This window comes from Dipodomys merriami, unplaced genomic scaffold, assembly GCF_024711535.1.
Source record: "Dipodomys merriami isolate MVZ:Mamm:240054 unplaced genomic scaffold, mDipMer1.0.p SCAF_1509, whole genome shotgun sequence".
NCBI classification, from domain to species: domain Eukaryota; kingdom Metazoa; phylum Chordata; class Mammalia; order Rodentia; family Heteromyidae; genus Dipodomys; species Dipodomys merriami.
The window spans coordinates 504-23,844 of NW_027202837.1; the positions used below are offsets into that span (position 1 = coordinate 504).

Below are 23,341 nucleotides of genomic sequence, written 5' to 3' on the forward strand. Positions count from 1 at the left end.
TACATGTAGAAAACTAAAGCTAGATCCTTATATATCACCCTGCACCAGAATCAACTCCAAATGGATCAAAGACCTTGAAGTCAAAGCAGATACTCTGAAAACATTACAGGATGGAATAGGAGAAACCCTAGGTCTCCTTGGCTCAGGCCGAAATTTTTTTTTTTAAGAAGACAACTTAATGTTTATTAAAATTGAGTATTCACAGTACTACTAAAGGCAGCTTTTAAATTACTCAATATATACAATGAGGTATATGGAAAATGATGTAGGTACAGAAGGCTCTCTAATTCTGCAAATTCTTTTTGCTGTCTTTGGCAAATATATGTAAGAGATGTGCCTATCTTCAGACTCTGATTTGTTAGCACTATATAAATAATCCCCTTATTACGGTATTTGATGGGAAAGACAGTAGAGATAAACAGATAAAAACAATAATTATTTACATAGCCTTATTTAATGATTATTAATATCCCTAGTGAAAACATAGGACTTCTACCAGTTAAACAGCATTCTAGCAAGAACAAATACATCATCACACAGATACTGTTAAACGAAGATCCTCTTTGTACACCCAAATTCATGAACAGGCCTGGATGGCAGTCCATATTGCTCATTTATTATGGATGGATTTCCCATTTTACAAACAAAGCTCTCATTGTGGTTTGAGAATATTTTTTGTATGTATTTTCTGACCCCACAGAAGGCCGAAATTTTTTGAATAGAGACCCGGAAACACAACAAATCAAAGAAAGGTTGGACAAATGGGATTGCATAAAGTTGCAGAGCTTCTGCAGGGCAAATGACATAGCTAGCAAGATCAATAGAAAGCCCACAGATTGGGAGAAGATCTTTACTAGCCATACAACGGACAAGGGTCTCATATCTAAAATATACTTGGAACTCAAAAAATTAAACCCCCAACAACAAATCCTCAAAGAAACAACTGCTCAATAAATAAGTGGGCGAAAGACTTAAAGAGAAACTTCTCTGAAGAAGAAGGAAGGATGGCCAAAAGACACATGAAGAAATGTTCAACATCCCTAGCCATAAAAGAAATGCAAATTCAAACAACATTGAGATATCACCTCACCCCAGTTAGAACGGCAAAAATCAAGAACTCTAACAACAACAGATGCTGGAGGGGATGTGGACAGAAAGGAACCTTACTTCATTGTTGGTGGGAATGTAAACTTGTTCAACCACTTTGGAAAGCAGTATGGAGGTTCCTCAAAAGACTTCACATAGATCTCCCCTATGACCCAGCAATCCCACTTTTGGGCATTTACACAAATGTTTACAAACAAGACCACACTAAAGCTACCAGCACAACTATGTTTATTGCAGCATTATTTACCATAGCTAAGATATGGAACCAACCCAGATGTCCCTCAGTAGATGAATGGATCAAGAAAATGTGGTATATGTTCACAATGGAATTCTATGCCTCCATCAGAAAGAATGACATTGCCCCATTTGTTAGGAAATGGAAAAACTTGGAAAAAATTATATTCAGTGAAGTAAGCCAGGCCCAAAGAAACATAGGTCCCATGGTTTCCCTTATTTGCAATATCTAGTATATGTATGAGTCAAGCGGAAAAGTTCAAAAAAGTTGATGTTAAGCGAAAGCAACACCTAGAGAACTAGTGAAATAATTTTTCTTTCTTGCGATTGTTTCTAACATATTTATAAGATGATTTCTTTGTTGCTTTGTATGTCCCTCCCTCTTGTTATAACCCCTCTTTTCACTATATGTTTTGTTGTTATAATTTGGGGTTTGGAAGGGAAAAAAGAAATTATTTAAATAGGGATACAAGTGGACCCATTGCAACAATGAGATGTACAAGACCTTATGTCGAAAAATGAACTTTACAATATTGGTGAGGGGGTTGGGATGGGGGAAAGGGAAATGGGAGGGCAGAGATGGTAAGGGGATACAAAGGAGGAGGTAACAATGCTTGATAAGAAATGTATTCATTACCTTGCTCATGTAATTGTAACCCCTCTGTATGGAATTTTCACAATGAAAAAACATTAATAATAACCAAAAATGAAACAATTACAGGATAAATTATTTTTGAGGCTCTGGCTTCCATTCTCAACATAAATAGAAAAAGCAGGAAGTAGCACTGTGTCTCAAGTGGTACAGTTCTACTCTTGAGCTGAATTGCTCAGCGACTATGCCCAGGCCCAGAGTTCAAGTTGCATGACTAAAAAAAAAAATGGAAAGAACCATTTCTTCCTTAGCCACAAACATAAGGGTGCTCTTTAAAGATTTTTGTAATTGAAAAATTCTCATTGTACAAATGAGTTAATGCAATTTCAAAAGGAAAGTCTAGAAAGTCAAGAAAAGCTCAATAATCAAATTCAAAATCTAGTTCTTACTTTTTAATGCAACAGTCTCTCTCATGTCTCTCATGGGTAGCTTCTATTCTAATTTACTTGGGAGTCCCAAGAGAATATAACTCAGTTTCAAATAACTCAAAGAACATCACTCCTGTTATATTACTAAGCTACATTACATCTGAGGCCTAGTGACCACATGAAATTACCAACTTTCCTCGGGATGACTTCTGCCCTTGGGCAATAATAACTAGACTCCTTCACTGGTCTGAGACACCAAGATACTTCAAGAGACATAAGCCCCTCCTCTTATCAGACTTGCCAACCCAGAAAAACACCTGTTCTCAATATATGCTTAGCCATGAGTGGCTCACCCCTCTCATCTCTCAGCAATCTTCTCTTTTCCCTCAGAAAGATGAAAAGTAGTTCGAAAGTCTCTTCAACTCTTGTACAAAACATACCTATAGCATGAGATTCTCAGCATTGAGAAGGATGTCGTAACTACACCTGCCTTCATACTGCTGGTTCACCTTCTGAAACTTCTCAACCCTTTCTTCAATGATACTGCTGTCTGCTGTCTGTAGAACTGTTTTCCATCAGCACCAGCTATCCACACAGCTCCTTATAGTCTTCATTCAACAGGATCCATGAACTGAGTGTCTTCAATCTCCTCTTTTAGTTTTCTTTTTGTCGGTTGTGGGGCTTGAACTCTGACCCTGGGTACTGTCCTTCAATTCTTCAGTTCAAGGCTAGCGCTCTACCACTTGAGCCACAGTGCCAGTTTTTGGCTTTTTCTGTTTATATGTCTGTGAGGAATTGAACCCTGGGACTCATGCATCTGAAGCAAGTACTATACCACTGAGCCACCTTCTGAGCCCCCTTCAATCTCCTCTTTGCTGATAGTCACCTGCATGGAAAAATGCAATTGGATATTTAAAATTGCCAACAAAAAGTGCCCTTCCCTCCAATTAATGGATTGTGAATTCAGTTTTGTTAGCATCTTGAAGGACTTACATCTTTTTCTTCCTCTTAGAAACCTAAGGTTTAGCATGATCAGATATACTTTTGCTGAAGTAACAAATTTAGGTGGCCAACAGATCCTTTACTCATTTCACATCTATTACTAGCAGGTTACATCAAACATAAACAAGAAAGGCTTAATAAATTAAGCACCACATAAAATTCTTCTGCAAATATTCTATCTGTTCCTGTGCCAACATCATGTCCTTCTCTGGAATATGTGGCTCAGGTTGGCCTTCATAGTTGGAAGTTCTTTCAAATGCAGAGTCCTGTGAACCAACGACTTCTCTAGTTCCTACATTTAAACACAAAAAAGAGGGTTTATTTTTTTAAAACCTTCAATACAAGCTGCTGCTTTTCCCCACACCTAACCTAATCTTTGATTAAACTCAATGGGAGGGGCCCAGCCAAGGAGAGGGATCTTAGAAATGAGAAACAGCCTTAGTCTCCTGAAGACCTACCTAGGTGGTCAGCTTCAACCTGAGTTGCTCTCAAAACAACATTGATTTCTTCAACTCCCCTTATCATTGCCTCAAGTACGTCTTTCATGTTTCTATAACTCACTGTTATTTAACATATAGATCAACACTCCAACTTAGTGGATAGTGAAGTTAAATAATTACTTGAAATTTAATTATCTTATATTTATAACGTTATACAAAGTGAAACCTCATTCTAAACTGAGAAATGCATTCTTGCTAAAGTAGTCATTGCATAATCATTTCTCTTCTACTGGAGTTATTGTTTGGCTTTTTATTTTTATTTTTGTTGTCCATGAAGCTTGAACTTTGGGCCTGGCCCCTGTACCTGTGCTTCTTTGAGCTCAAGGCTAGCTCTCTATCACTTGAGCCATAGGGTCACTTCCACTTATTTTTGAGTAGCTTATTGAAAAGTCTCAAGAACCACTATCCTCAATTCTCAAGTTCCTGAGTAGTTAATATTACAGGCATGAGCCAAGCCACTAGCACCTGCCTTGGGCTAACGTTCTAAATGAAATTGTGTAAGAAAAAAATTGTCTGTTAGTAAGGATCAGTAAAAAATTCCCTCTGGCTTTGGAAACATTTTTTCTTGGTTTGTGTATTTTTCTTGCTGGTGGCAATCAAATTCAGAATTTCATGCAAACTAGGCATACTATCACTAGCCATACCTGGAGTTATTTTGTGTTCTATTTATTTTAATTTTGGGGGCTGATTCTGGGACTTGAACTCGGGGTCTGGGCACTGTCCCTAAGCATTTTTGCTTAAGGTTACTACTATGCCACTAAAGCTACAGCTGTGTTTCCAACTTTTTGATTGTTAATTGGAGATAAGCCACATAGATTTTTCTCCCTTGGGTCAGCTTTGAACAAAGATTCTTAAACTTCAGCCTCTTGACTGGCTAGGATTATAGACTTGAGCCACTAGCATACACTTATGTCTTTAAAAAATATCCATTAGTAACAATAATAAATGACTTATTATTACTACAGGATCACACCTACAATGCTACCTACTTGAGAGGCTGAGATCTGTAGATCATGGTGTAAATACATCATGGTTAGACAATTCAAAGTTCATTAATTTTTGTATGTGCTGGCCCTAAGGATTGAGGGCTTCAATTCAAAGCTTGAGCACTATTTTTGAGCCATAGTACCACTTCCAGGTTTTTCATAGTAGTTTTTCAAAGTAGTTCATAGGACTACTGGACTTTTCTGCCCAGGCTGGCTTTGAACTGCCATTTGTAGCCTCCTGAGTAGGATTTAACCAGAAAAGCCACACTGAAGGTGCATACATGCTCAAATGGTAAATGCTAACCTTGGCTGGAAAAAGTTAAGAGGATTCAAGCCCCAGTATTGGCACATATACACTTATATGCATGCATGTGCATACACACACACACACACACACACACACACACACACACACACACACACACACACACACACACACACACAAAAACCAGACTCCTATACCAAGTACCCCAGGATGAAAAAAAGGTAAAAATAACAAATTATAAGATGGATGATTATTTTAAGTAGCTTCAATAGTTACTAACATGGCTATATTGTGGCTTAGGTGGTAGAATGCTTTCCTCCCACACACCAGTTCAATTCCCCATGTTGTTCAAACCAAACCAAACGAACAAAAACACACCAAGAAGCATATCCTACAAAAGATATATAATACTATGTAACAAACATTAATTATTAAAAATAACTGAAAAACAGCTAAATACAGCTATGTCAAAATCATGCATGGGGGGCTGAGAAGGTGGCTCAGTGGTAGAGCACTTGTCTTGCATGCTTGAGGCCCTGGGTTCGATTGCCCAGCACCACATAAGCAAAAAGAAAAAAGCCAGAAGTAGCTCTGTGGCTCAAGTGGCAGAGCACTAGCCTTGAGCTGAAGAGCTGAGGGACAGTGCCCAGGCCCAGAGTTCAGGCCCCATGACCGGACCCAAAAAAAAAAATCATTCATGGGAATACTCAATATCTAAAGAATGTATTGTTTTCTATCAAATCAATCTATAAATTGAATGCAATTTTCTGAGAAGTCTTATCAGGACTTTTTATAGTTTCAGGCTGGATAGCTTAGGAAAAATGAGACCTGGAAAATGACATCTAGGAACTCTGATAGAAACAATACATTTAGAAACATACATGCACTATCTTCTTTGCTTCTAACTCAGGGTGCGTTCATCATCTTAAGGATAAGCATCTGTTCTATGGCAAAAATATACGCATTCTTTCCTGTAAGAAATACACTAAAGGGGCCGCGAAGGTGGCTCAGTGTTAGAGTGCTTGCCTTGCATGCATGAGGCCATGGGTTCGATTACTCAACACCACATAAGAAAAAAGAAAAAAGCCAGAAGTGGCGCTGGGGCTCAAGTGGTAGAACACTAGCCTTGAGCTGAAGAGCTGAGGGACCGCGCCCAGGCCCAAAGTTCAGGCCCCATGACTGGACCCTCCCCCCGAAAAAAAGAAATACACTAAAGACTGTATCACCAAATAACCAAGAACTCAGATGGTGTAACCCCAGAGTGATTAAGAGCAAAGATAAACACCTATATATATCGCTTTATGACAGGACTTGCTTTTATTATATAAATGCCCCTGATGTCAAAGAGCTCTTTGCGTCTACCGTTAAGAGCACTCACACTCTGAGTGTGCCTCTGTCTTTCTGTTTATCTGCTTATCTGTTTGTTTGCTTGCTAACTCAATAAAGTATTGCCAAGTTTTCTTACCATGGTGACTACTCTGCAAATGTTTATTCTGTGACCAAGGACCCTAAGTCAAGAGTTCCTACTGATAGAGGGAAACTTCCCCAAACCTCACCTGGACCCAGTGACTGTTGTTCCTCAAAGTTATGAGGTGAGTTGCTGAGTGGTAGAGTGCTTGCCTTAAATGCAAGAGACTCGGTGTTTGGTCCCCACTAACAGAGGAGAGGAAGGATTTCTAAAGATCAAAAGACACAAAGAATATGAAAGAACAATTTTGGGGACACACCATAACTCAAAATGAGGATTTGTTACACTAAAGCCTAGTAATCAAGACAATCTGGTATTACAGCTGAAGAAAAAGTATTACATAGGGTAGAGAACTGAGAACAAGCCTATGTAGAATCCTGAGATTTGACATTAGACTATTCAATAAATAGCTATTTGGATGAGCTAGCTATTTATATGGAATAAGATACAAAATAGACCTTAACTTAAAGCCGTAGCAAACAATTCCTAAAAACAAAGGTAGAAAGCAACACTTAAAAGCTTTAAGAATGAAATAAGAGTGCATTTTAAGAATGGAGATTTTCCCCAAGGAAATGAATACAAAGGTAGGAAAATATCAATAAGTTTACATTACAGCAACACCTTTGGTTGAGTAAGTAACATCAAAAAAAAATATAAACATCCTCTCTTAAGACTGAAGACATTTAAATAGTATGTATTCAACAAAGGAACATTTCAATCAAGAAGATGACAGATAGGATACATGATATTGAATAAAATATCTGAGCATGCAATTCACAAGAAAAGGCATATGTGATGTGGCAAGATTTATGAAAAATATTCTGTCAGGAACAATAAAGAGATACCACACTTGTCAGACTAGGGAAAAGTTAAAAATATACTGGACAATACCAAATGATTGGAGAAGGATTATATAAGAATATATGTGGATATGGATACAAACTTTATCATTATGCAAACTGCATATAGAGGAGTAAAAGTTATCAAACACCACTGACTAAAATTCATGAAGAAAATGTTCATACATAATATGAAGGACATCACATTTAATATGCACTGTCATAAGTATTTGTGATGATTTTTAGTACACTGGAAAATTTTTCAAGGAAGAAAAAAGGGGGTAAGAAGCCTTAATAAGGACCCTCATTTGTGAAATAACTTCAAGTACCCCACTACTTACTAGTTCGTAATGTTTTCTTTTTTGTTTTGCAATTCAGTTCCCACAGGGCAAGGGCAGGAGAGGAACAGCTTCCTTTGAATTGGGGTCATCTGCAAATGGTACCTGCATCTAGGACAACACAAATCATGAAGCTAGAGGTTTGCAAGATTAAGAAAAACAGGCTAATGGCCATGACCTCTTTGTGGAAGGGGAAGCACTGGATGGGGTGAGCAACAGTATCCCCTGCTCAGGACTCATAATCCCAGTATATAGGCTATAGTTGGGAAGGGTGGTGGACATACTCCGAGCTCCAATGTGCCATCTCTTCTGCCCTCTAGAGCCCACCCTTAGTCCAACTGGCACCACATAGGCACAATCATGTGTCCACATTCCATGAATGGGTTCCCATAGAATGGCAGGGTGGGAGCAATCTTTACATGAAAATGGATATATCTCAGATGGCACTGTCTCTGAGGCTGACAAATCATGAATAAAGAGTTCCTTTACATGATCAAGAAGAGGTCCTCACTATGAAGTCACTGTACAAGGTAAACGACTAGTTAGGGAGGTAGCAACATACCCAGATCCAAGTTAATAACCCCAAGCTACAAAGGCATTACAGGGGTATGGACACAGGGCCTGGCCCAATATGCCCACAATCAGGCCTATCTGGCATCATGTATGTGCCCTCTTATGAAAGTGTGTACTGGCGCATAGGCCTATCAGAAGGGACCAGCAAGACAGTAGTCCACATGGTGAAGAACAAGCTACCAGGCACGACCTCTCTTTAGCAGTAGTAAGCACTATTTAGGAAGGTGGGCAGCACCTCAAGTTCCAGGCGTATAAGCCGGTCTCCACAGGCCTGTGAAAGGGATGTTTTACAGTCTCCAACCCCAGCCTTTTTCTCTTGGGTCCAAAAACACCTAGGACCTATCTAATTTAAAAATAAGTTAAGTGCTTTCATGGGAACATGTGTATACACATGCACAAAATCCCTGACCCATGATTTCATTTTCACAGGACAGAGGAGGGAATGGAATCACTTACTTTGAATTGAAGGCCTCCCAAGGCTACACTGAAATTAGCCAGCTAAGGAAAAAGGACAAGCTATGGCTTCCCTTCTTCTGGATCCAATATATTGCACAAAAAGGCCACTCTGGCACCACATTTGTGCCCTCCTGTGAATGTGTATACACACATGCATAACCCATATCACAACTGGATTCCCACAGTTCCAACCGGGAGTGGAACCACTTACTGAGAAGGACATACGCACATATAGCTGCACCTGGGCTGACTCATACCAAGAAGCCAGAGGTCCCAAAATGAAGAAAAACTGGCCGCCTTGTATGGCTTCCCTGTAACAGGATAAGCCCTGGTTAGAAAGTGCAGCACCATGCCAAACTCCAGCCCCATAATCCCAAGCAGCACAGGCCATACTCTGCAAGGGAGACATGAAAGACCTACTCTCTAAGCCTTTTTTTCCTTGGGCTGGCATCAGCACCCAAGTGGGAAAATCTTGCCACAGGTCCTTGTGTTCCACAAACTGGTGTATACACAAGCACAATGATATACTCACTCAACCCCACACAAATATTCAGTTACCACAAAGGGAGAGTGGTCCTATTTGCCTAGAAACTAGGGCATCTGGAATGGCACTGTCACCTGGGCCTTCAGAGAAGGACCTGCAAGATGTTAGTCCAAAAGGGAAAGAAAAGGGCTTTGGGTATGCTCTCCCTGTAGGAGGAGGAGTGTAGAGAGCTGGGAGAGGCCGCACCTGGAAGATGGTGCCAGCTTCCGCCCTCCGCCTTCCCGATGGCGAGTGCTCTCTGTGGTAAACAACTCCTGATATGGCTAAGGCAAAGAATCTGGCTTGCTTCCGCGCACCTGAACCTATTGGCGGTTCCCACGTGGCGTATCAGGGTTGGCTACCCAGCGGGTACTTAAGGCTGTGGGGAATTCTCCCCGGGGTTGGGGTCAGAAGATTACAAAAAGGTCCTGAATAAACTGCAGAGAGAAGAGTCCGGTGTCGCGTCTTCCTTGCTGGTCGAGGCAGTAGCGACACGTGGTGGCCCGTACGGGGACTCAGCCATAACCCCAATGAGGACTCAGAACTCTCTGTGGTCAGGGTGGTGCACCGGTAAGTCCCCAGGTAAAAGGGGAATCCGCGACAAAAGCGGGGGTAAGTCCCCAGGTAAAAGGGGAATCCGCCACAAGAGCGGGGGGGGGGGGGATTTTTGCTCTTCTCGGTAGATAAAGAGAGAGTGAGAACCCGGGGCTAGTCAATAGAGTAGCCAAAAGTGAAAGTAAAAGTTTGTTTACCAGCTTCAAATGTTTAAAACATGGGCGCTTCTTTTTCGCACCCAATTTTTTTGGCTCTCAATGAGCTACTGCACTCAAAAAAGTTAAAAATAAAAAAGAGTACTTTAGAGAGATTTTTGAATGAATGTGACACCGTTGCCCCATGGTTCGCTGTCTCTGGAAGCCTCACGGTGGCCTCTTGGGAGAAACTAGTGAGGGACCTAGATTTTGCCTCTGAACAAGGAATGCTTAAGAGCGGAGTGAGACCAATATGGAAACTGATAAGAGGCTGTCTCGAGGACCAGCGTTGCAGTGAGGCGGTAGAGAATGGTCAGGCCGCCTTAGAAATGCTGCAGGAAGAAAGATCAGAAAGGGCAGACAGCAAAAAGGAGGAGAGCAGGGGGGGGGTCATACCCTGATTTTGCCGAACTAGAGACCTCTGAGTCTACAGACTCAGAGGAACTACAATCACTCATAGAACAAATAGAAAAAACAAAGATAAGAAAGAGGAGGAAAGGGAAGGAGAGAGAGGACCCAGATAAAGACGAATGCATGCCTTCCGTGCACCGTCCCACACCTTCGGCCCCTCCGCTCTATGCGGAGGACCCTGGAAGTGGCAGCCCCGGCTGTTCTTTCAGCCCAGGCATGTGGAAAGCGGTCAGAACCGAGTTACATCTAGCCTGTCCAATATTTCAGGATCCACAGGGACAGCGGTATCATGAACCCTTAGATTTTAAGGTTATAAAATCTTTAGCTGAGTCTGTGCGGACATACGGAATCACAGCCTCCTTTACTGTAGCCCAGGTGGAGGCCCTAAACAGACACTGCATGACACCTGGTGATTGGAGAGGGCTCGCACGAGCTTGGTTGAGCCCAGGTCAGTATTTAGATTGGAAGGCCTTTTTGATTGAATTTGCTAGTGAAGAGGCTGCAGCCAATCAGGCTGCGGGGAACCCAGCTTGGGACAGAGATATGCTGCTTGGACAGGGGAGATTCGCCAATCAGCAGATAGGCTACCCGGTTCAAGTTTATGAACAAATCAATAAAATTGGCATAAAGGCATGGAAGGCCTTACCAAATAAAGGCGAAGTGAGTGGCAATCTCACCAAAATCCTGCAGGGCTCTATGGAGCCGTTTTCGGACTTTGTTGCTCGTATGGTCGAGGCCGCTGGCAGAATTTTTGGTGACCCAGACGCAGCCATGCCATTAATTAAACAGCTTGTTTACGAGCAGTGTACTAAGGAATGCAGAGCCGCCATAACCCCATATAAGAATAGGGGACTAGTTTGCAGAGAGCTGGGCGGACCACTAACTAATGCTGGATTAGCTGCTGCTGTGGTGCAATTAACCCAGAAGAATGGGGCTGGGAAGGTGGCTCAGTGGTAGAGCGTTTGCCTTGCATGCCTGAGGCCCTGGGTTCGATTCCTCAGCACCACATAAGCAAGAAGAGAAAAAAGCCGGAAGTGGCGCTGTAGCTCAAGTGGTAAGAGTGCTAGCCTTGAGCTGAAGAGCTAAGGGACAGCGCCCAGGCCCAGAGTTCAGGCCCAGGAAAAAACCTATTCAAAAAACGCTGCAAATTTGTCTAAACAGTTGTCTAGTTATCTTTTAGGTAATTGAACTGGGGAGTTCGACAGCCTGATGGAACAGCTCAGGGTTGCCATCGTCATGGTGAACTCGACCCGAGTGGATGCCGGATTGGCGGAGGGGTTATCTTCATGGATCTCCGCTGCTATGATTCATCTCAAGGAGGGGGCGGGTTTGGGAGCCCTGATAGGCTTTCTGGTGTTAGCCTCCTTGGTATGTCTGTGGTGCATTTGCCAAATTAGAGGTTCTCAGCGTCGCAGTGCAGCCATGATTATCCAAGCCTTTACAGTCATTGGAGCAGGTCAGTCCCCCTAAGCGTGGCTTGCCACCCTAAAACAATGAACACAGATTGCAAAGCCAAAGTACTGCAGTCGAGAGGCATGAGTTTTGCCCTCGAGGAGAGCATGTTTGATTGCACACGGGTTCGATTCGCCTTTTCCCGTCCTTGTGAAAAACGAATCAATGGACAGGCTGAGTCATCCCTAGAGAAGGCGCCCTCTGGGAGAAGGCTTGTATGCAGTCCTTGCAATTGCACAACAGGGATCAGACCTCTGTTCTCATCTGTGTTCTTTAAACAAAAAAGGGGGAACTGTAGAGAGCTGGGAGAGGCCGCACCTGGAAGATGGTGCCAGCTTCCGCCCTCCGCCTTCCCGATGGCGAGTGCTCTTTGTGGTAAACAACTCCTGATATGGCTAAGGCAAAGAATCTGGCTTGCTTCCGCGCACCTGAACCTATTGGCGGTTCCCACGTGGCGTATCAGGGTTGGCTACCCAGTGGGTACTTAAGGCTGTGGGGAATTCTCCCCGGGGTTGGGGTCAGAAGATTACAAAAAGGTCCTGAATAAACTGCAGAGAGAAGAGTCCGGTGTCGCGTCTTCCTTGCTGGTCGAGGCGGTAGCGACAGAGGAGCACTGGTTGTGGAGGGTGGATGCATGCCCACTTCGAATCCCACAACCCTGGGCTATACAGGACACAGCTAAATAGCAAAACAGGATAGCTTGTAGTCAAGGAATCTCCAAGTCTTCTTTCACTTGGGTACTATAATATATAGTACACAACCAGTCAAATCTGACACTATGTACATGCCTTAGTGTGAATGTGTGTACATACATGCACAACTGCTCACCAGTGATTTGGTTCCCACAGTGTGGAAGGAAAGGTCTAACATAAAATGAAATGGGGGGCATGTGGGATGGCATCTGCTGTGGCCTGGCACAGATCAGGAATTTAGATTTCCTTAAGGTAAACAAGAGGCTCTCAATCATGTATTCACTTTAGCAGGTGAAGCACTAGTTAGGGAATATGTTGGAAGCATCCCCTGATCCAGACCAATAATCCTAGGATACACAGGCATATGCTGGGTAGGTATGTGGGGCCACTGAAGCACCGTGTATGTACATTACTTCAAATGTCTGCAAACCCTCTCACACTTGACTCTTTTGGCATAGAGGATGAGTAGGATGAACTTACTTCAAATCACAGGTATCCAGGATGGCACCCACAACTGGGCCCTCAGGACCACGAAGAGGTCATGAAGCTGAAGTTAAAGGAGCCCTTGGGTATGACTGCCCTGTTAAGAGGTGAAACACTGGTTGAGAAGGGTATCAGTATCTGCAGCTCCAAGCCCATAACCTCAGCCTACACAAGTCATAGCCTGGGAGGCATGAAAAACCATGCCTCGAATGAACATTAGATGCTACATGAATGAGAAAATTTCCATCCATCACAATCATAGCCATATAATGTATATTATCTAACTATTTGAAGTAGGTGGAACATGGGTTTTTCTTGTAATTTTCAAAAATATAAAAATTAAGATCTTTTTTGTTTTTGGTTTGTTTCTTTTTTTTCTTTTGTTTTATCTTGTTTTGTTTTGTTTTTGTGCCTGTCTTGGCACTTCAAATCAAGATCAAAGTGCTGTTCCAAAACCTCTCTGTGCTGAAGGTTAGCCCTGTACAACTTGAGCCACAGCAGTATTTCCAGCCTTCTCTGAGTAGTTTGTTGGAGATAAGAGTCTCATGAACTTTTCTGCCATGGCTGGCTTCAAACCACAATCCTCATTTCACAGCCTCCTGAGTAATTAGAATTACAGGCCTCATGGATATTTTTTTAAACAGTTGTACAATGTATCAATTGGTTTTTACAATGCCTCTTAGACTTTTTCATAGTTTCCATCGACTCTTCTAATCGATAAAAACCCCACCCATCCCCTTTCTTTCCTAGTTCCATTTTCACATATGTGCATTGAATCTTATGTTGTATTTTCCAAGCCATCTACTCCCTATTCCTTTGCCTCTTTCCATGTCTCCTTTAACACCTACCCAAGGACAAGATATGCTTCATCTTTTTTTGTGTGTGTGATTTTTTTTAATATTATTTTATTAGAGAACATACTGTACAGAGGGGCTACAATTACATGGGCAGGATAATGCATACATTTCTTACCAAGCATTGCAGCCTCCTCCTTTGTTTACCTTTCACCTCCCTTCCCAGCCTCCCCCCTCCCCCTACCCAATTATACCCCCCTCCCCCCCAACACCGACATTATAAAGCTGGTTTTGACATGACATTTTGTACATCTCATTGTTGCAACAGGTCCACCTGAATCCTTAAACGACTTGTTTGTCCCCATCTCCTCCACATGTTATACTGACATCAAATATAGTGAAAGCGGGGGTTACACTGTGGGGGAGGGACATACAAAGCAACAAAGAAATAATCTTATAAATGCGTTAGAAACACATGCATGAAAGAAACAAAAACATTAAAATACATATTTAAGGTTTCATTTTCCTAACATCACATTATCTGACCTTTTCCGCTTGACTCATACCTATACTAGATATTGCAAATAAGGGAAACCATGGGACCTATGCTTCTTTGGGCCTGGCTTACTTCACTTAATATAATTTTTTCCAAACCTTTCCATTTCCTAACAAATGGGGAAATGTCATTCTTTCTGATGGAGGCATAGAATTCCATTGTGTATATATACCACATTTTCTTGATCCATTCATCTACTGAGGGGCATCTGGGTTGGTTCCATATCTTAGCTATGGTAAATAATGCTGCAATAAACATAGTTGTGCTGGTAGCTTTAGTGTGGTCTTGTTTGTAAACATTTGGGTAAATGCCCAAAAGTGGGATTGCTGGATCATAGGGGAGATCTATGTGAAGTCTTTTGAGGAACCTCCATACTGCTTTCCAAAGTGGTTGAACAAGTTTACATTCCCACCAACAATGAAGTAAGGTTCCTTTCTGTCCACATCCCCTCCAGCATCTGTTGTTGTTAGAGTTCTTGATTTTTGCTGTTCTAACTGGGGTGAGGTGATATCTCAATGTTGTTTTGATTTGCATTTCTTTTTTATTTTTTTTTAATTGTATTTTATTTTATTTGAGAACATACGGTACAGAGGGGCTACAATTATATGGGCAGGATAATGCATACATTTCTTACCAAGCATTGCAGCCTCCTCCTTTGTTTACCCTTCACTTCCCTTCCCCGCCTCGCCCCTCCCCACACACAATTTTACCCCCCTCCCCCCACCCAATTATACCCCCCTCCCCCCCACACACCGACATTGTAAAGCTGGTTTTGACATGACATTTTGTACTTCTCATTGTTGCAACAGGTCCACCTGAATCCTTAAACGACTTGTTTGTCCCCATCTCCTCCACATGTTATACTGACATCAAATATAGTGAAAGCGGGGGTTACACTGTAGGGGAGGGACATACAAAGCAACAAAGAAATAATCTTATAAATGCGTTAGAAACACATGCATGAAAGAAACAAAAACATTAAAATACATATTTAAGGGTTCATTTTCCTAACATCACATTATCAGACCTTTTCCGCTTGACTCATACCTATACTAGATATTGCAAATAAGGGAAACCATGGGACCTATGCTTCTTTGGGCCAGGCTTACTTCACTTAATATAATTTTTTCCAAACCTTTCCATTTCCTAACAAATGGGGAAATGTCATTCTTTCTGATGGAGGCATAGAATTCCATTGTGTATATATACCACATTTTCTTGATCCATTCATCTACTGAGGGGCATCTGGGTTGGTTCCATATCTTAGCTATGGTAAATAATGCTGCAATAAACATAGTTGTGCTGGTAGCTTTAGTGTGGTCTTGTTTGTAAACATTTGGGTAAATGCCCAAAAGTGGGATTGCTGGATCATAGGGGAGATCTATGTGAAGTCTTTTGAGGAACCTCCATACTGCTTTCCAAAGTGGTTGAACAAGTTTACATTCCCACCAACAATGAAGTAAGGTTCCTTTCTGTCCACATCCCCTCCAGCATCTGTTGTTGTTAGAGTTCTTGATTTTTGCTGTTCTTTTTTTTTTTTTTTTTTTTTTTTTATTTTTAAATTGTATTTTATTTTATTTGAGAACATATTGTACAGAGGGGCTACAATTACATGGGCAGAATAATGCATACATTTCTTACCAAGCATTGCAGCCTCCTCCTTTGTTTACCCTTCACTTCCCTTCCCTGCCTCCCCCCTCCCCCCACCCAATTTTACCCCCCTCCCCCCACCCAATTATACCCCCCTCCCCCCCCCCCACACCGACATTGTAAAGCTGGTTTTGACATGACATTTTGTACTTCTCATTGTTGCAACAGGTCCACCTGAATCCTTAAACGACTTGTTTGTCCCCATCTCCTCCACATGATATACTGACACCAAATATAGTGAAAGCGGGGGTTACACTGTGGGGGAGGGACATACAAAGCAACAAAGAAATAATCTTATAAATGCATTAGAAACACATGCATGAAAGAAACGAAAACATTAAAATACATATTTAAGGGTTCATTTTCCTAACATCACATTATCTGGCCTTTTCCGCTTGACTCATACCTATACTAGATATTGCAAATAAGGGAGACCATGGGACCTATGCTTCTTTGGGCCTGGCTTACTTCACTTAATATAATTTTTTCCAAACCTTTCCATTTCCTAACAAATGGGGAAATGTCATTCTTTCTGATGGAGGCATAGAATTCCATTGTGTATATATACCACATTTTCTTGATCCATTCATCTATTGAGGGGCATCTGGGTTGGTTCCATATCTTAGCTATGGTAAATAATGCTGCAATAAACATAGTTGTGCTGGTAGCTTTAGTGTGGTTTTGTTTGTAAACATTTGGGTAAATGCCCAAAAGTGGGATTGCTGGATCATAGGGGAGATCTATGTGAAGTCTTTTGAGGAACCTCCATACTGCTTTCCAAAGTGGTTGAACAAGTTTACATTCCCACCAACAATGAAGTAAGGTTCCTTTCTGTCCACATCCCCTCCAGCATCTGTTGTTATTAGAGTTCTTGATTTTTGCTGTTCTAACTGGAGTGAGGTGATATCTCAATGTTGTTTTGATTTGCATTTCTTTTATGGCTAGGGATGTTGAACATTTCTTCATGTGTCTATTGGCCATCCTTCTTTCTTCTTCAGAGAAGCTTCTCTTTAAGTCTTTCGCCCACTTATTTATTGGGCAGTTGTTTCTTTGAAGATTTGTTGTTGGGTGGTTTAATTTTTTGAGTTCCAAGTATATTTTAGATATGAGACCCTTGTCCGTTGTATGGCTAGTAAAGATCTTCTCCCAATCTGTGGGCTTTCTATTGATCTTGCTAGCTATGTCATTTGCCCTGCAGAAGCTCTGCAACTTTATGCAATCCCATTTGTCCAACCTTTCTTTGATTTGTTGTGCTTCCGGGTCTCTATTCAGAAAATTTCGGCCTGAGCAAAGGAAACCTAAGGTTTCTCCTATTCCATCCTGTAATGTTTTCAGAGTGTCTGCTTTGAGTTCAAGGTCTTTGATCCATTTGGAGTTGATTCTCGTGCAGGGTGATATATAAGGATCTAGCTTTAGTTTTCTACATGTAGTTAACCAATTATGCCAGCACCATTTACTGAAGAGGCTGTCTTTCTTCCATTCTATTGTTTTAGCTTCCTTATCGAAGATTAGATGGCTATAGGTCTGTAGGTTCATTTCTGGGTTTTCAATTCTATTCCATTGGTCCTGAGGTCTGTTCTTATGCCAATACCAAGTTGTGTTGATTACTATGGCTTTATAGTAGAGTTTGAAATTTGGTATTGATATTCCTCCAGCAGTGTTCTTTCCGTTGAGAAGTGTTTTTGCTATTCGGGGTCTTTTATTGTTCCATATGAATGTAAGTATTGCCATTTTCACGATGTTAATCTTGCCAATCCAGGAGCATGGGAGGTTTTGCCATTTTTTAAGTTCTGTGTTGATTTCCTTTTTCAAGATTTTAAAGTTTTCATCATAGAGGTCCTTCACTTCTTTGGTTAAGTTAATTCCTAGGTATTTTATTTTTTGTGGGGCTATTACAAATGGAGTTGCTTTCCTAAGTTCAGCCACACTTTTCTCATTGTTGGCATATAGAAAAGCCATTGATTTTTGGGGGTTAATTTTATAACCTGCTACTTTGCCAAAGTTTTGAATCAGCTTGAGTAATTTGGGAGTGGAGTCTATGGGATTCTTTAAATACAAGATCATGTCATCTGCAAAGAGGGAGAGTTTTATTTCTTCTTTCCCTAATTGGATCCCATTTATGTCTGCATATTGTCTTATTGCTGTAGCTAGGCATTCTAATACTAGATTGAAGAGAAGTGGAGAGAGTGGGCATCCTTGTCTTGTTCCTGAGTTAAGAGGAAATGGCTTTAGTTATTCACCATTGAGTAAAATGCTGGCTGTAGGTTTGTCATATACAGCATTTATTGTATTGAGGAATGTTCCATGGATTCCTAATTTTTCGAGAACCTTCATCATAAAGGGGTGTTGGATCTTGTCAAATGCTTTTTCTGCATCTATTGAGATAACCATGTGGTTCTTATTCTTGCTCCTGTTGATGTGATGAATAATATTAATTGATTTGCGTATATTGAACCAGCTTTGCATCCCTGAAATGAATCCTGTTTGATCATGGTGTATGATTTTTTTGGATGAATTGTTGAAGTCGATTGGCCAAAATTTTGTTGAGAAGTTTTGCATCAATGTTCATCACAGAAATGGGTCTATAGTTCTCTTTCTTTGATGAGTCCCTGCCTGGTTTTGGGATGAGAGTTATGATGGCTTCATAGAATGTGTTGGGTAGTGAGCTTTCTCTTTCAATTTCATTGAAGAGTTGGAGGAGTATTGGTGTGAGCTCTGCTTTGAAGGCCTTGTAAAATTCCGCTGTAAAACCATCTGGTCCTGGACTTTTTTAGCTGGGAGGACTCTTATTGCTGTTTCTATTTCAGTGCTTGATATGGGCCTGTTAAGCTAGTTTAACTCCTCTTGGTTTAGTTTTGGCATGTCAATATTTGCTAGGAAAAGGTCCATTTCTGTCAAGTTCTCAAACTTATTACCATAAAGTTTTGAGAAGTATTCCCTTATAATGTTCTGAATCTTGGTTGTTTCCGTGGTGATGTTTCCATTCTCATCTCTGAGTTTATTAAGTTCGGTGTGTTCTCTCCTTTTTCTGATAAGGTTTGCTAAGGGTCTGTCAATTTTGTTAAGTTTTTCGAAGAACCAACTCTTTGTTTTGTTGATTCTTTCTATAGTTTTTTTGGATTCTAATTCATTTAATTCTGATTTAATTTTGATTATTTCTTTCCATCTACTGGATTGGGGTTTATCTTGCTGTTCTTTTTCAAGGAGGTTTAGATGTGTCATTAAATTGTTAGTTTCAGATCTCTCCAATTTGTTGATGTAGGAGCTCAGAGCTATAAACTTGCCTCTGAGTACTCCCTTTGCTGTGTCCCAGAGGAGCTGGTAATTTGTGTGTTCATTTTTGTTGAATAGCATGAACATTTGAATTTCCTTTCTACTCTCTTCCATGACCCACTCATGATTCAGCAGTGTATTGTTCAGCCTCCATGTGATACCGGACTTTCTTTGGTGGCTTTTGGTGTTGAGTTCTAATTTTACTCCTTTGTGGTCAGAGAGAATGCAAGGTATAACTTCAATGTTTCTGAATTTAGACAAGTTTGCTTTGTGGCCTAAAATGTGGTCTATTTTAGAAAACGTTCCATGTGCTGCTGAGAAGAACGTGTATTCTGATGCTGCTGGGTGAAATGTTCCGTAAATGTCTGTTAAGTCTAGTTGATCTATGCAGCTGTTTAGATCTGCGGTTTCTCTGTTGAGTTTTTGCCGAGTTGATCTATCTAGTGGGGAGAGTGGTGTGTTAAAATCCACAATAATTAATGTCTTTGAATCTATATGGGATTTGAGGGAAAGTAGTGTTTCTTTGATAAATTTGGGTGCTCCATTGTTTGGCGAATAGATATTTAGAATTGTAATATCCTCCTGAAGGAGAGATCCTTTAATTAGTATGTAGCGACCTTCTTTATCTCTTCTCACGAATTTTAATTTGAAGTCTATTTTATCTGATATTAGGATTGCAACTCGCGCCTGTTTATGAGGGCCGTTTGCTTGGTAGATTTTGTTCCAGCCTTTAACCTTGAAAATGTGTTTGTTTTTACGGGCAAGATGTGACTCCTGCAGGCAGCAGATAGAAGGGTCTTGTTTTTTAATCCAACTAGACAGTCTATGTCGCTTAATTGGAGAGTTCAGTCCGTTAACGTTAAGAGATAGGACTGAGAGGTATTTGGGAGTTCCTGCCATGTTATCCACCTTCTTGGGGGCTGCGAAAACTGGGTTCTTCCTAAGGTTCTTGGATTCTCAGTTTGGGTGCAGTTTCTTGGCCTTTGTTGCGGTCTTGTTGGTTTCGATGTGTAGGACATCTTTAAGAATCTTTTGTAGGGCTGGTTTGGTGGAGATGTATTGTTTCAATTTTTCTTTGCTATGGAAGGTTTTTATTTGGCCTTCAGTTATGAAGGAGAGTTTAGCTGGGTACAGTATTCTTGGTTGATAGTTGTTTATTTTTAGGGCATGGCATATGCCATTCCAGGCTCTTCTTGCTTTGATTGTCTCTGCTGAGAAATCTGAGGTAATTCTAATTGGTTTCCCTTTATAGGTCATTACCCTTTCCTCCTTGACAGCTTTAAGGATCTTTTCCTTGGTCTGGGTTGATCCTGTGTGGATTATAATGTGATGGTGGGATGTCCTATTCTGGTCTGGTCTATTTGGGGTTCTAAAAGCTTCTTGTATCTGAATAGGCCTATCTTTTTGTATGTTTGGGAAGTTCTCTGCTAGGATCCTGTTAAACAAATTTCCTAGACCATTAACTTCAGTTTCTACGTGCTCCTCTACACCCATTATCCTTAGATTGGGCCTTCTGATGGTGTCTTCCAGGTGTTGGATAGACCTATCATATTTCTTGGACTTGTCTTGGATGGTTGTATGTTCTTTCTCTATAATATCTAGGCTGTCTTCAATCCCTGAGATTCGATCTTCTGCATGGTCTAACCTGCTGTCAAGACTCTCTACTTTGTTTTTTATCTCTTTTCCTTCTAATTGGTCAGCTTTGATGGCTTCAAGTTCTTTGTTGAAGCTCTGTTTTAGGTCTCGTATGAATTTCTTTACTTCCTTAATTTGGTGTTCAGTGTTTGTTCTCAGATCACTTAGTTGATTGGTTATGGTTTCTTTGGACTCCCATTCCTTCTGTTGGGTTCCATTCAGCATTCCCTTTGTGGTCTCCCTGACTTCCTTCAGCTCTTTGTTAATGGATTCCATGAATGCCTTTAGTGATCTTTGTGTATTCTCTACCTGGTCTCTCAATTCCTGAATTACTCTTTGATTAGCTTCCTCCCGTCTGTGGGATTCCTGCAGTTCTCTTTCTTCCCGTTTGTGGGATTCCTGCAGTTCTCTTTGAGTGTTCTCTGCCTGCTCACGCCATTCCTCCCTTTCTCTTTGAGTATTCTCAAGTTGTTCACGCAAATCCTGTATCAGTTTTTGAGTAGCTTCCTCACGCTTGTGATATTCCTGTATAAACTTCCGGGATGCCTCCTCTCTCTCCCTATCACGCTCATACAGAGTCCTTTGTACATTGTCAAACTTCTCATTTATCATGTTTGCTATTAGAGTTTGTAGAGCTATTTGGGAACTCTCCTCTGGATTATTCTTTATCTGTTCTAATCCATGATTATCAAGATTGTGAATTGAGATACCCGAATTTGCCATTTTTCTTGTGTTTTCCCGGCTTACTCGGCCCATTTGAGATGAAGATTGCACCAGTTTTGTGCTAGAACACTATCTTAAGGCAACCATCAACCAAAGTTTGCGTTTGTACAGTCAATAGTCTACAGATACAATCTAGTTCAACAGATACATCTATTCAACATCAAACAACTATATGTTAAAGGACTTCGAACCGCAGAAAAGAATTTGGAAAACCAGAAATTATTAGGATTAGGGAGAGATGTGGGTAAAAAATAGGAATAGATTGGTGTGGGGAGGCACAGGGAGAGTTAACTATGTCCTAATCACAATGCAGGAAATGGGTTGGGTAGGATGCAAGTAGAGAGAGAGAGAAAAAGAAGAGACGGAAAGGGGAATGAAGAGAGACCAGAAAAAAAATAGAAACGTAAAAATTAATGTTATTATAGAGGTTAAAAGACCGTCTATTTAGAGAGGAATGTGAATATGTTCAGAGAAGGGGAGGGACATAGAGGAGATGTGAAAAACTTTAAGGATGGGAAAGGGAGAAGAAAAGATCAGAAGTTCAGTAGAGCTAGACAAAAAACAAAAAGATAATTAAGAAAGAAAGAAAAAGATAAAGAATACAAGAAAAGAAAGGAAAACGCTCATTCACATATTCCTAAAATAAAAATTATAAGATGAGAAAAAAAAAAGTTACTGGAAAACAATTATTTTTTCAGAAGAGGCAAAAATTAAAGATTAATAAAAGTTTTAGAAGGGAAAAAATTTATTTATATATATATATATATATATATATATATATATGGTAACAAAAAACAAAAAACAAGCAAAAAAAAGAAAAGAAGAAGAAAAAAAAAAAAGAAAAAAAAGTCTTTTGATTTTTTTTTTTTGGGGGGGGGAGGTGTGGGAAGAATCCTGTATCTCCCTTTTGTCTGTAACCAGTCTCTTGTTGGAGTCTCTGGTCAGCTTGAGGTCCTGTGGCTTGATTGGTTTCTTAAGTTGGTTGGTTGGAAGAGGCAGAAAAATGCTCTGCTTTACCCAAGCTTTTGAGATCCCCCTCCCAGGTTAGTTTTCTGGGAGGGTGATCTGCTCTGAGAATCACAAAAGTGGGGGATGTGGTGATGAGGCTAGGTTCTGGGTAGAGTTGAGGCCTTTCAACAAACAGTAGCTTTTCCCTGGGGCTATTTTGTGATAAAGCTCACAGTGCCCAGCCTGGAGCCATTCTCAGGGTTTCTGTTTTTCAATTGATTGTGGTGGCTGCTAGAGGGAGGGGCAGCCTCTGGCTCTGGTTACCCAGTGAGGCAAGGCACTCCAATGGCTGGCGCCTGAGCTGGGTGACTTTTCCCTGGATGGAGCTGAGTCTGGCAGGTCACTTTGCCGTTAAGTTCTTGTGGTTTGAATCCAGCCTGGGCAGGAAAGTAAATGAGAATTCTTTTCATTTATGCTACTCCTGGGCTAAAACTTGAGTTTTACTCAAGGCTAGAGCTCTACTGCTTCCTACCTGTTGCTGGTTAATTGGTGAAAAACGTCTCATTGATTTTCATGCCTAGGATGGCTTTGAACCTTGGCTCTCAACTTTCTTTTTTTTTTCTTTCTTTCTTTATTTTATTTTATTTTATTTTTTTTTTGTGAA

At 40.9% G+C, this 23,341-nt stretch overlaps 1 protein-coding gene across 20 annotated transcripts in view; it reads right to left on the minus strand.

Annotated features, from left to right (window-relative positions):
- Positions 1–435: 435 nt before the first annotated feature.
- LOC138827131 (protein FAM114A2-like) overlaps positions 436–23,341 on the minus strand; it is a 118,013-nt gene continuing 95,107 nt past the window's right edge. For 14 of the 20 annotated variants that reach the window (XM_070022591.1, XM_070022590.1, XM_070022610.1 and 11 more), the window contains 6 exons: positions 13,096–13,195; positions 9,000–9,099; positions 7,763–7,870; positions 6,671–6,790; positions 3,355–3,655; positions 436–3,247 (listed from right to left, as the gene is read on the minus strand). The gene's annotated coding sequence lies outside the window, so the exon portion shown is untranslated. Of the gene's footprint in view, positions 3,248–3,354; positions 3,656–6,670; positions 6,791–7,762; positions 7,871–8,999; positions 9,100–13,095; positions 13,196–15,204; positions 15,345–16,213; positions 16,354–22,519; positions 23,115–23,341 lie in introns of those variants that run through there. The other 6 variants (XM_070022589.1, XM_070022586.1, XM_070022588.1 and 3 more) reach the window with 3 other exon arrangements.